We start from the raw sequence: 8,813 nt of genomic DNA on the forward strand, positions 1-8,813 counted from the left end.
TTTAATGAAATGGACCAGCCAAGGATATTGAAATAGCAATGATTAATTACTATAATGTAGCACAATAAAAATTCCTCAAAATCTGTAGTGGAGGGGATAGCCCAAAATAACTAAACAATTGGATTAGTGATAATTTTTTATCACCTGTGAAAATAAAGATAGTTAAATGCCTGACCTGATCATAAGGAAAGGTTCACAAGATAAGTACTAAACTAATTGCAGTTCATTTTAAATGTATTGGAAGATTATAATTTGAGTTTGGATCAAAAACAAAATTGTAGCTTTCCAATAAATTACTCTCTGGGATGTTCAACATTCTATTGAAACACAGTATAATCAATACAATGAAAGTAACTGTGTTCTTATTCAGGCAGAGTGAGCCTTAACATCTTGAAGAATTTGCAGCCATGGTGCAGTCTCCTTTGATTGAAGGCACACACCCACAATTGGTCAATTCAGTCTGTAGTTTGGAAATGTTCATGGATTCTTTGGTGATGCAAAGCTCTCACACAGTAACAAAGGTGAGTAATGCTTTCTATTATCTTCATTCAGCTAGGAGACTCCATCCCATCTTGGCGGACAATGACCTGGACTCAGCTATTCATGCCTTCATCACCTTCCAGCTGGACTATGACAATGTGATAGATCTTGGAACAAAGCCTTCACCGTTTAGGAAAAAACATATAGTACAAAACTCTGCAGCATGTCTCCTCAGCAACACCAGCCACTGCAAGCACATCAAACTTGTGTTCTGCTCCCTATGATGCCTTTCTATAATACCGAGTTAAGGTCAAGGTCTCAGTAGTCCTTATCTTCAGTACTGCTCAATGGCTTAGGCACAGGGCTGCTAAAAGACCTCCTAAAGTTCAGGATAAAGAGTATGGTCAACAATTTTGCTCCATTGGCTCAACAAAACTTTCTCCAATAAAAGGTAAATTCTATCTATGCAGGAGACCGAGCTTTCTCAGGCACTGGCCCAAAACTGTGGAATGAACTCCCACAAGAACTAAGGACGATAACAAACCTCACCACCAAATGTGAAAGCCACACTTCTCTGACCTAGTCTTCTCTAACAAAAACACACGACAATATGTATATAAATAAACTCCAAACCAAAACACTTAACTACACGCACTTCTTTCACGGGGAGTAGATGAGAGATACACATGCCAGATAAGTAGTCACAGTGTTTAAATGTCCTACTGGAAGGTGCTCAGGCCCAGATTCACAAAGGGACATAAGCGTTGAGGGACTCAGCATCATGCCACTTAACTTTTAGCCACCTAGGAAATCATAGGAACAACCCTGCAATTCACAAAGCCTGTGTTAGACATCTAGCCTCCCTGTACAATGAAGGGGAAGATTTGGATGGCTAAGCATGCGATCCACAAAACCCAGCATGTTAGGCGGGGAGCTGCCTAAGCTAACCAATAGCCCTTATCAGTATCTCCTATCTCCTAAGTCCCACCATCTCACAGAGATAGACACCTAAGTCCAGGCTGCAGGGAGGTCCCGATCCCTGTTTGTGATCCATGAATCAGGGGAAGATAGGCACTCTTCCGCCTAAGTAATATGCAGGTCCCAATGGGCGGTGGTTGGAGCTAGCCCCTGGCTCCGCCCCTTCCCCCCAGCTGAGGAGGCATTATGTGTTAGCTTCCTGGGTTCATCAATAATCTTCCTGGGCTCCAGGGAGATTACTGATGAACCCGGGAAGCTGAGTAACACATACTGGCTCCTCAGCTGCCCCGGAACCTGCATGGGGCATAAAAAAAAAGCAAAAATTCTCCCCGCCAAATCCACAAACGGGGTCCGGCGGCAGCAGCTGCGCCTGGCCTATTATACCCGCCACCCATGCAGGGCCTGATCCGATAGGCATGTTCAAACACCACTTAACTCCACACAAAACAGGCAGGGGCTGGGAGGTACAGGACCTCATTTATAACCTTTAACTCAGTGACTAGGGTACTCACCTCAGATGTGGGGACCCTAGTTCCATTCCCTTCTCTTCCTGATGAGGAGAAGGGATTTGAAGAGAGATCTGCCAGCTCTCAGGTGAGTGCCCTTTGCAGCGGGCTATAGAGTCATTCTCACTCTCTGGCCCAAGTAATATTAAATTAATGTGGAACAATTTCAACAGGATTGATTGAGGGAGACCCACATCAGAATATGCCATAGTGGTGAGAGCTAATTAGTTTCATTAATAACCTCATGTCAAAGACTTCTTAAAAGTCTGAATAAGTTACATCGTCTGGCTTCACTTTTTCCACTTTTATTGATGCATACAAAGATTTCTAGTACATTATAAAGACATGATTTTCCTTTACAGTTAGCTATGCTAGTTGTCCCTCATGTTTATCTAGGTGTTTTATAATTCTAGCAAATGAATTTATGATGAATATGGCCCAGCGACTGTTGTAACCTTACTTCTTGGTAGAAAAATAAATACTTTTGTATCATTTATTGGTGGCCCAGAGACAGCTTTTCTGTGGTTTATTTGCTAACATTCCTACATGACATTATATTACATTTTGCATTTCCCTAGCAAAGCATTTCATAAATATCACACAGCAGAATTACTTCACAACTCCCCAAGAGCAACAACTTCATGGGAGGAGGTGGAAATGGGGCAGTCATTTGTACCCACACAGTACTCAACTCAGCAGTAGGCGAAAGGTAGCAAACTGAAGATTTAGCTCATCTAATTGAAATAAGGGGATTTTCCGTGCTGATATTTAGCCAAAATAGTGGTGGTCAGATTTCCAATCTTTCAAAAGGTATATGGAAGAGCATTGATTAGTACAACTGATACATCTAAAGCTCTACAACTGCATGCTGGGTATTATTATTGATACCACACTGACTCAACAGGACAAGGGCTCTTTCATGATCAAGCAAAACTGCATCCTGCTGCATCATTTCCTTGTAGGATTATCAGTAACTGGAATCGCTTCTTGGCTCCTTGGAGCTAAGATCAAAGTGTAGTGTTTGTTCTTATCAGTTTAATATCTGATATGTCCTTTATTTGAGGACTGTATATTAAATTGGAATGGGTGAAAAGCTGGTTAGCTTCCACGTAGTGATAAGATCAAAGGACAAGGTTGTTTGACTAGTGTGCTGGGGAAATCACAAGATTCCCTTTTGGTTTTCCTTTACAAACTGTTTAATGTTCATTAAACAAAGAAAAGGATTTCAGAGTAAAGTCAATACAGCAATCTAGCCAGCCTCTAAACCAGCGTTTCTCAAACTGGGGGTCCTGGCCCAAAAGGGGGTTGCAAGACTATTGTAGGGGGGTTGCAACATTAGGGTTACCATACATCTGGGTTTTCCCAGCCATGACCTTTTCTTTTTGGTCCTCTGATCTCTGTCCAGGCAGATTTTTGACATACAAACAAATGTCTGTGATTTGGTATTGCCATCCTTATTTCTGTGCTGCCTTCAGAGTTGGGCGGCCAGAGAGTGCCCAGCTCTGAAGGCAGCAGCCTCTCAGAAGTAAGGGTGGCAGGCATGATAAAATATTGCCATTTAGTGCTCCTATGAGTATGTACAGTAATTTGCTACCACTTTTTGGGTGGGGAAGCATCCCAGCCTGAAATATTTCAAAGGGGGATCCCCAAAAAAGTTTGAGAACCCCTGCTCTAGACAACTCATTCTCTAGTAGTCTTTAGCTTTTTCACAAAGCCAGAGACAGATGTTTAAATAGTTATAGAAGACTAGCACAAGCTGCTTTTTACTTTCCCAGGCTTTCCTAAGCCAATAACTACACAGCTGAAAGTTGGAGCCAAGTTCACCCCTAGGATAAACCCACTGAAGTCAACAAAAACAGACCAAGGATGAATTTAGCTCCTCTTATAGTTAACCTATAAGCAACCAACATAAAATTAGCTGGTTAGGGGCTGCCTTAACTAACTGTGGAGAGTACATAACTAATAATTAAGGCTGCGAGTTTGTCACGGAGGTCATGGAAGTCACGGATTCCATGACTTTCTGTGACTTCTGCAGTGGCTGGTGCAGCTGACCCCAGGGCAGCCAGAGCAGCTCAGGCAGACCCTGGGCCAACCGCACCAGTCGCTGCTGGGACCACCGCGCCCGCCCCCAGCAGCAGCAGGAGTTTGGATGTGGGAGGGGGTTCAGGGCTGGGGGTTGGGGCACGGGAGGGCACACTTACCTTGGGGGGGCTCCCCAGAAGCAGCAACATCCCTCAGCTCCTAGGCGGAGCTGCCCATACAGCTCCCATTGGCCGTGGTTCCCGGCCAATGGGAGCTACGGAGCCTGCTCTCGGGGGAGAGGCAGCATGCAGAGCTGCTTGGCCACACCTCTGCCTATGAGCCAGGGCCGGCTCCAGGCACCAGCACAGGAAGCAGGTGCTTGGGGCGGCAATGGAAAGGGGCGGCATGTCTGGGTCTTTGGCGGCAATTTGGCGGCGGGTCCCTCAGTCCCTCTCGGAGGGAAGGACCGGCCGCCGAATTGCCACTGAAGAATGAAGCGGCGCGATAGAGCTGCTGCCGAAGTGCCGCCGATCGCGGGTTTATCTTTTTTTTTCTTCACCACTTGGGGTGGCAAAAAAGCTGGAGCTGGCTCTGCTACGAGCAGAGGGAGGAGGATGTCACTGCTTCTGGGGAGGTGCAGAGCCGGGTAGGGAGCCTGCCAGCCCCACCTCCCCCCAACCCCCAAGCACCAGCAGGGGTCCCGGGCCACTGCCCAACATCCCCGTCCACACACCTCTCCCCCACAAGATTTAGTCAAGGGTATATAGTACAAGTCATGGACAGGTCATGGGCCATGAATTTTTGTTTACTGCCAGTGACCTGTCCATGACTTTTACTACAAATACCTGTGACTAAAACGTACCCTTACTAATAATGAAAAATACAAGCCATACAAAAAAAACAGACAAGAATATTTTGAAGAGACGTTACATAGGAAGGGTCATTTAAAAGAATATACTGAACAGCAAAAAGGCTTGCGTCATGACTGTAATAAGAGCCCTAGATGAGTTCCCACTTCAACAGGAAATTGAACAATGTGCTGAAAGAACTCTTTCAGATACAGTCCTCTGCTACACTGTGCTGCCAGCTGCTACAAAATGTCTAAGGGTTTCATACTCCATGTTGGAATTGGGGATTACCATGACACTAATTTAATCATAAATTCCTTTATTAAATCCAAAGACCAAATAATATTTATACAATGGCTCTAAATATGCCCCAAAAGCCAAAATAATAAGCAATTTATTACATTCAAAGAGTAACAAAACATTTATAAACATTTGATCAAGATACTTACAAACAGGCTAAACCCAGGGGTGCTTAGAGGTATACTGGTCAGCTCCAACGTGGTCAGACAGGTTTTAGCAATGAACCCTTTGAGAGTTTATTTTTATACTCTTTAACAAATAAGTGATGTCACTGCCAATTACTGACTTCAACTAAAAAACCAATTTGAGACAGTTCACCCTGATTTCCAGCCTTAATCCAGATGAGATTTACAATTTCCTTTCTCCCCAGCGCCTTTCCTCCCCATCTCTTCCCCTCCTCCTTGCTGACCACACATGGATTCACATAAACCCTAATTTGCACGTGGGTTCACATAAGTCCTAACTTTTGAGATAACACTGGAATGTGGGGTGGGAAGGGCCATGTTGACTCACTGTAAGACAGAGTATCTTTGTCTTATTTAAAGCCATGTGCAGTCACCCCTATTGGTCAGAGGCCTGCTTTTCAGATACTTTCCCTTATTTTATTAGTTATTCTTTGAACCAGACATCCTCCCTACATCATTTCATCTGGCCTTATAAAACTCATTTCTTTTCAGGCCTTTCTTTTACTTGCTAGTTAGGGCCTCTCTGCACAACACATTTCTTTAACCAAACTTACGCTAACTTTAATTCTCCAATTTTAGATTTATCCTACACTCCAATTACAAAAGCTAACACAATACATGGTCCTCTAATCTACATTGATTGTTCCAATATAAAATGTAGAGGATGACAGACTAATAAGAGATATCAAATGTGATCTCTCTTTATGTCAATGAGAAGTCTTTTTTGTTGTCATGAATAAATGATTTTTAAAGCGCAAAGTCAGCTTTGAGGGCAAAGATTCAGAACTTGGATTCTGAAAACTTCTGTTTCCAGAATTTTAATAATGTGGGGCCAGTACCTCAGCTGGTGTAAACCATTGATTACTGATTTAAACAAGCTGAGGATATAGGCTATGTATTCTAGTATTCTCTCTTTCTCTGTTTTATTAGTCTGTGGTGCTATCCCTTTATACTCCAAGAATTACAATTTATATTGCTCTCAGGTCAAAAATTCTAGTTGGAAGAGTTACTCATTTTTAGATCTGACTACTTCTCCATGGTCTTTTTGTGGACTTTGTTGCAGGACAACTTGAATTACTTTAAGGAAAAGCTTTGGATAACACTAAGTGTTATAAAAATAAATTAGAAAATGTACAAAGTCCATTCAGACAGCCAAAAATTGCAGTTCTATTAGGTCAGGTATTCTTGATGCTGAGAGAGAAATTCTTTAAAAAATAATTTAATTAAATGTCTATAAAGAAGATGACCACTGGTCAATAGACACTCATCCCATACTCTGGGTGTCCTTACAATAATTAGGTGTACCATTTCATATCAAAACATATAATAGGTAAAAAAAACCCTGCTCTTCCCACCATAAATATCTAATTCCCTACATACTCCACAACATAAACTCAAGTTGTCTCTCTTTATTGATAGAACACCAAAGAGCCAACTTTTTGTTGTTCAATGATCAGAGTTGCTCAAAGCCCAAAAAGAGGGTTTCAGGAGGCATACTGCAAATCTCTTTCTTTCCTACTGCCACAAGGATACAAAGAAGCATCATTTTCTCTTGTAACTGTAGCTCATATTTGAATTGGCTCCACCATAAACTAATGCTGCAATGTCTGGGGACAGTGCTTTCACATGTAGAATATAAGTGGATATTTCATGTCAAGGCTGACTAAGTTCAGGCCATTTTTGTGGTCGGGATCATGCACATTCATACCTTAGTCATGGATTGCCAGGCAAAAATGCCATTAATAACCAAGTCACACTCACTCTAGATGTCTTCAGAATTCAACAGATTTTTCTTCTTCATTCTCTGTTTAGCCCTCCTGAATTCTGTTTATTCTGGATGAGCAAGTGAGCAGTTACATTCTCACAAACCTTATTAGCAGACACTTCACAGTGCAGTCTCCTGGGTCCTGTTAAGGTACACACTCTTCTACCATACCTTGTCATCTGCCTCTTTTCATAGAATCATAGAAGATTAAGGTTGGAAGACACCTCAGGAGGTCATCTAGTCCAATCCCCTGCTCAAACCAGGACCAACCCCAACTAAATCATCCCAGCCAAGGCTTTGTCAAGCCGGGCCTTAAAAACCTCTAAGGATAGAGATTCCACCACCTCCCTAGGTAACGCATTCCAGTGCTTCACCACCCTCCTAGTGAAATATTGCTGCTTAATATCCAGCTTAGACCTCCCCCACTGCAACTTGAGTCCATTGCTTCTTGTTCTGTCATCTGCCACCACTGAGAACAGCCTAGCTCCATCCTCTTTGGAACCCCCCTTCAGGTAGTTGAAGGCTGCTATCAAATTCCCCCTCACTCTTCTCCAGACTAAATAACCCCAGTTCCCTCAGCCTCTCCTCGTAAGTCATGTGCCCCATTTTCATTGCCCTCTGCTGGACTCTCTCCAATTTGTCCACATCCCTTCTGTAGTGGGGGGACCAAAACTGGATTGCTATGGTTAAAGATACTCTGCCAAGTTATGGATTTCCAGGAGTGTAAATGAAGAGGCATTTGCAGCATTTGGACAAATGTTCCTCTTCTGATTGTTTCATTCCCATAAAGAGGGAAGCTGAATGCTTATTAAGTTGAGCAAGTAAAATATTATTAAACCCTGTGGCTACTCTGTCCACATAGCCAAGTTGCTTCCAGCCTAACTCTCTGGAGTTCCCTGTTTCCTCTGATGTCTCTTCAAGAACAGCTCCTCCAGGGAACATGGGCCCTCTGACTCCAGTTCCACTAATCACAATACATCTTCCCTACTTTACAAACATTTTTGCATAAACTTTAAAAAACAATAATTAAAGCCAAGGTCCCCACCCCATCTCCCTTCCACCAGAGGTTGGTAGCATGTAACTGAGTTGGAATCTCATCTTTACCACAGACTCAGCTTGTTACATAGTCTTTGAAATAGCTCGGTCTCCTCAACAGGTGACCACACTGGGAGTGAGCTCTGTCTATCTCCCTGTCACCTGTCTCCAAATCTAGCAAGCTTTCTCCCTGTGGCATCTTCTCCATCCCTGTGGGTTCTGAACCAGAAGGAAGAGCCTTGTGTAACAGTCTCTGAGCTGCTTTCAGCTGATACCACCTTACAATAACTCTGCGGGTATTGTGGGTTGGTGGTGTGATGGTTACCTCCTCTTTGTATGCAAATTCCTTGAATTCTTCCAGCTGCTCACAAGTGTGGCAGACTATCTGTTGTCAGTGAATACAGTGTCTGGAATGCCATATCTTGCAAAGTGTCCCTTCAGTTTGCCAATCACTGACTTGCTTCTTGTATCAAGCAGGATATTAACCTCCCAGAAATTTGATAGTAGGCCACTGTAATCAAGTACTGCTTTACACTGAAGATAAATAACTCCACTCCCCCATTTTCCCATGGTCAGGTTGGCAGCTCACATGGTAACAGTCTCTTTTTGCTATCAGTTATCACTGACGAGCAGGTAACACACCCTTTTTATCAGGGACTGGAGTTGTGTATTTATTCCCGGACAGTAAACACTC

At 43.1% G+C, this 8,813-nt stretch overlaps 1 pseudogene; it reads left to right on the plus strand.

The window, feature by feature from the left end:
- The first annotated feature begins 2,943 nt into the window (after positions 1 to 2,943).
- Positions 2,944 to 3,071, plus strand: LOC112111589 (annotated as a pseudogene).
- The last annotated feature ends 5,742 nt before the right edge of the window (positions 3,072 to 8,813 follow it).

This window comes from Terrapene carolina, unplaced genomic scaffold, assembly GCF_002925995.2.
Source record: "Terrapene carolina triunguis isolate 2854851 unplaced genomic scaffold, T_m_triunguis-2.0 Scaffold69, whole genome shotgun sequence".
Taxonomy (NCBI): domain Eukaryota; kingdom Metazoa; phylum Chordata; order Testudines; family Emydidae; genus Terrapene; species Terrapene triunguis.